Source organism: Leptonychotes weddellii, chromosome 7 (assembly GCF_054177405.1).
Source record: "Leptonychotes weddellii isolate Sample4059 chromosome 7, ASM5417740v2, whole genome shotgun sequence".
Classification (NCBI taxonomy): Eukaryota; Metazoa; Chordata; class Mammalia; order Carnivora; family Phocidae; genus Leptonychotes; species Leptonychotes weddellii.
In genome coordinates, this window is record NC_138375.1 from 105,890,693 (window position 1) to 105,895,785 (window position 5,093).

General features: G+C 35.0%; 1 non-coding gene across 1 annotated transcript; it reads right to left on the reverse strand.

Annotated features, from left to right (window-relative positions):
* Positions 1-600: 600 nt before the first annotated feature.
* Positions 601-710, reverse strand: LOC115938499 (U6 spliceosomal RNA). The gene has a single exon (XR_004073591.1). It is a non-coding gene; the product is annotated as a U6 spliceosomal RNA (small nuclear RNA).
* Between the last annotated feature and the right edge of the window lie 4,383 nt (positions 711-5,093).

A 5,093-nucleotide genomic window follows, 5' to 3' on the forward strand; every position in this document is an offset into this window, starting at 1 on the left:
ACAGAGAGAGAGAGAGTGCACAAGCAGGGGGAGCTACAGGGAGAGAGGGAGAAGCAGGTTCCCCGATGAGCAAGGAGCCCAACGTTGGGCTCTATCCCAGGACAAGGGGGATCATGACCTGAGCTGAAGGCAGACGCTTAACCAACTGAGCCACCCAGGCATCCCGCCTCTGTCTGTCACCAACATTAGTATATTTGCTCATTTACTGCTCTCTACAATACACTGAATAGTATCAGAATTACTATGTCTATACCACAACAAACTTACTGATAAAGTACAAGATTATTTACAGTTTTTATTTTATCCTGAGAATATAGCTCACTAAAGGTAATGGTGTGTCTAAAAGCCTCTAAACCTTGAAATAAGTTCATTTGTTTCTCTTCACATTAGGGTTTTCCTCTCCATGTTGATTTTTTTTTTCTTTGTGGTAGTGGGCTTTTTATTATTTTTATTATTTTTATTTTATTATTTTTACTTTTTTTTCCAATTTTATTGAGGTATAGTTCACACTGTGTTAGTTTCAGGTGAACAACATAATGATTTGATATATGTATATATTGCAAAATGATTACGACAATAAGTTTAGTTAACATCCATCATGAAAATATGGAACACCTCATGAAGTTACATATCATGTTTGTACAAGGACCACGCTATTCTTCTTCTCTGTATCATTCCACTGTTAGTATATGTGCTGCTGAAGGGAGTGCTAATATGTTTTTTAATATGTAAAACAGTACCATAATTCAAAAGTCAAAATCATACGAAAAGGTAACTCAGGGAAGTTTTCTTCAATCCCCATACATAACAAATTTTATTAGTTTCTGGTTTATCCTTTCTTATTTGCAAAAATAAGCAAATACATATATATATGCATATACATACATATGTCCTTATTTTGCCTTCTTTTTTATTCAAATGGTAGTGTATGGTATATACTTCTTTGCACGGTATTCTTTTCATTTCCTATTGTTCTATATTACATATATGCAAGTCTTTCATAGCACTAATTTTTCTCTGTGTGATCTATTTTATTTGCTTTCTCAAATATATTTGTACTTACTTTATTTTAATGATGAGTTTGTTGTTGTTGTTGTTGTTAAATAGATTCCACATCCAGCCTGGAGCCCAACACAGGGCCTGAACTCACAAGCCTGAGATCAAGACCTGAGCTGAGATCAAGTGTTAGATACTTCAACCAACTGAGCTACCCAGGTATGCCTTTAATGGTTAGTTTTGTATTAAAGCTAAAATAACCTTAGTTTCTCCCCACACACACACCATCTTATTTTTGTTATTATCTATTGGTTCCCCAACAATATTTAATTAGTTAATAATTTCTTTCCTGTCATCCCAATTTACCAGCTTCTCACTTGAATAAATATCATTTTACCCCATCAGTAACTATAAAACAATCAACAAGTATATTCTGTTTTTCAAGTGGACTGGGCATGTACTTTTCTTATAACCATCATAGTTTTACGGGTAATTACATATTTATGCTCATCAATAGTCCTTTAGTCAATGTCTTTCCCTTTTGGTTGCCTAAAAAACGTTTCCTTACGAAGGGCACATGGGAGCTATGTTCTCTGATTCTCTCATGTTCATAACTTTTAACATGTTGTCTAGATATAAAATCTTTGCCTTATGTTTCCCTTCTTTGAATATTTTCAATATGTTGCTCTATTTATTCTGGAATAAAGTCCAAAGACAATCACTTAAGTCATGATATTTTGACTAAATGCCCAAATGATTTTTTTTTTTTTGTAAACTCCAGATGTCTTTTAGGATATATCTTGACAATGATCATTCAGTACTGATTTCCTAGGTACTAGTGTCAAATCTCTATTTTTCAGGAAAGTTTTCTTAAATGTTACCTTTTTTAAATTTAAATTACTTTTTACGTTTCCATTACTTTTTATTTTCTTCTTTGTAGGTCTTCTAATAGGTGATTATTCAACCTATGTGTATGTGTGTTGATATTCTTTGCTCACCTTCTATATCTACCACTTTCTCTTAAATCTCTTTGATTTGTTGAAATTCACTCCTTTCACCTATTTATTTTAAGTCATTATCTCCTATATTTATTCACCTTTAGATTCCATTTTAGTCTCCATTTCTCAAATAATATTAATTCTGAGTTCTCCCACCTCATTCCTGAGATTTTCTAATTTTGATTATAGTCCTTTCTTATTTAATGTTTTACTAGTTTTTAAGCGCATCTTGAAATAATAAGTTACATTTTTCAGCTGTTTTATAAGCATGTCTTTCTGTTATGTTTTCATTGCTGGGCTGTTATGTTCTGTATTTTTTTTTTCTATGATAAATTAGTGTTAGATTTTTTTTTACCAGTTTGAGATACAATTGACCTATAATATGGTGTAAATTTAGGGTATACAATTCAATGATTTTATGTATGTATATATTATAAAATGTAAAAATAATGTAAATGTAAAAAAATTTACAAAAAACTTGTAAAATGTAAAAAGTTAACACAACCAGCTTCATGTTGGATTTGAACACAATCTAATGCTATTGTTTCTTTTTATATGAATTCAGTTTTTCTTTATGAACAAGGGGTGAGTCAGGACAACTTTTCTGGCTTCAGTGCTCTAGGTCTTCCTCTTACAGCATCGTCTTTTTCAATGGCCTTACGCTTTCTGACATGTGGTTCCTCTGCTCTTTCATTTAGACTTCCTTTTTCCTTTCTTCTACCCTGTCCTTCCCCAATTGGACTCTACTCTCAGAACTCTCCCCTTGGTGTGAGACTTTCTCCTGAAAAGGAGCTTTGTAATTTTGAAAGTTCACAGAGCCAAGACTATACCAGCTCCTTCAGATCTTATCTTGGACCCCACCCAGCCACAGCTTTGCTGAGAGTGTGCAAAACTCCTCCTCACTCCAGTTGTTCTCAAATTGCTTCCCTTTGCGTTTCATTGAGTCCTGTTGTCAGTTTTAGTAGTTCTCATCTACCCTGCTGCTTCCTCCTGCGACATGGATAGACACTGTGTCCTTAGTTATTGGTAGTTTTCCTTCACCTGCTCGTATTTTGGGGTTCATGAAGATACCGTGTTCATCTAGATTTTTTAAGATGTTGACATTGGGCCTTGGATTTTGCCATTAAAGTTTATGTCTTTTTTTTAAAGGGGATTTTGGAAGATTTAAAAACCTCACTGTCCCTGCTACCATCTTCCCATCATTTCCATTGATTTATTTGTTCATTCATTTATTCAACAAATAAGTTTGAGCCCTGAATTGTAACCTTATGCCTCTTCCTATTCTCTTGGTGCCATTAACTTCAGGATCCTGCTGCTTGTAATTACCTGATTCCACTTAAGCCCAGAGGTATCTGCCACCTTGGGCTGATCATTCATTACTGAGAGAAGTCAAGAACTCTCTTCCCCACTACCTGTGCAGCCAAACTGGAGAGCTACATGTCCTGTGTCTCTTGCTTCTCATGCCACATCTGGACTTTACTATAAAAGCATAGTGTATTGGGGCACCTGGCTGGCTCAGTCGGTTAAGTATCCAACTCCTGATATCAGCTCAGGTCATGATCTCAGGGTTGTGAGATCGAGCCCCGCGTAAGGCTCCGAGCTCAGCGTGAATCTGCTTCTCCCTCTCCCTCTGCCCCTCCCCACTCCTGAAATAAATAAAACAAACTCTTAAAAAAAAAAAAAAAAGCATAGTGAATTTAATCTAGCTTCCCAAATGGCTACTAAAAGAATTGCATGAGGTAACTTGAGGCATAAGAGAGTTAACTCTCCTTGGGGCAAACCATGACTAGTGGGAAGCAGAAAAAAGGTTGGAGCTGGGCAGATAGATTCCCTCTACCTTCTTCCTACCTGGGACTGACTATTACAAGGCACATCTTCTTTGTTCTGCCTATCCTGAGATATCCATGAGGTTCACTAAGGCACCATCTGCCAGCCAAGGAGTGCTCCGTGGCTGGAGCTCCACCTAGAGGAGGTGTCTATTCTAATTCACACAAGAGTCAGGTATAGGCTAATGCTGCCCACTGGAGTGTAGAGATGCATGAACAATGATGAGCACCTAGAACAAGCAATAGGAACTGGGAAATCATTAAATTATCACCCATCACCCAGTTCCTTCTAGTGTATCTTTGCTAGATGGTCCACACTCTGCTGAACTGATCCCTATGAGATGTTCACTATGTCATTTTTAGCTTTAATTGTTTGAAACTTCTCCCTTTTTCTGTTTATTAACTTTTAACTTATATTTATTGATCTATAATTTGATGTTATAATATATATGATGTTACATTAAAATACAACTATAATTATATATATGCTATATATAATTATATAAACTACAAATAAAAATACAAACTATAAATTATTATTTATATTATAACATTAACTATATATAGATATATATAACTATAACTATATACAATAAGTATAAACTATATACTATAGTATATATAACATAACTATAAATTATAGTTATAATTTTAAATTAATATACACTATAGTATATACTATATATTATACATATTACATATTATGTACTATATATAATTATAATATAAGCTATAATTTATAATTTAATCTGTAATTAAACCTTTTTTGGTGTAGGGGCGCCTGGGTGGCTCAGTCGGTAAGCGTCTGCCTTCGGCTCAGGTCATGATCCCAGAGTCCTGGGATCGAGCCCCACATCGGGCTCCCTGCTCTGCTGGAAGCCTGCTTCTCCCTCTCCCACTCCCCCTGCTTGTGTTCCCTCTCTCGCTGTCTCTCTCTCTCTCTCTGTCAAATAAATAAAATCTTTAAAAAAAAAAAAAAACAACCTTTTTTGGTGTAAAATTAAATGGGTTCTGATGAATGCACACACAATTGTGTGACCACCAACACAATAAAGTACAAATATCTGCATCACTCCATAAAGATCCTTTGTACTATATAATCAGTCCCCTCCTCTTACCCACAGCAACCACTGATCTGATTTCTGTCCCTATAGTTTTCCCTTTTAGTGCATGTCATATCAATAGAATCATGTAACCTACGGTGTCAGACTTCTTTATTTTTTTTTAATTTTTTAAGCTTTTTATTTATTTATTTGACAGAGAGAGAGAGAAA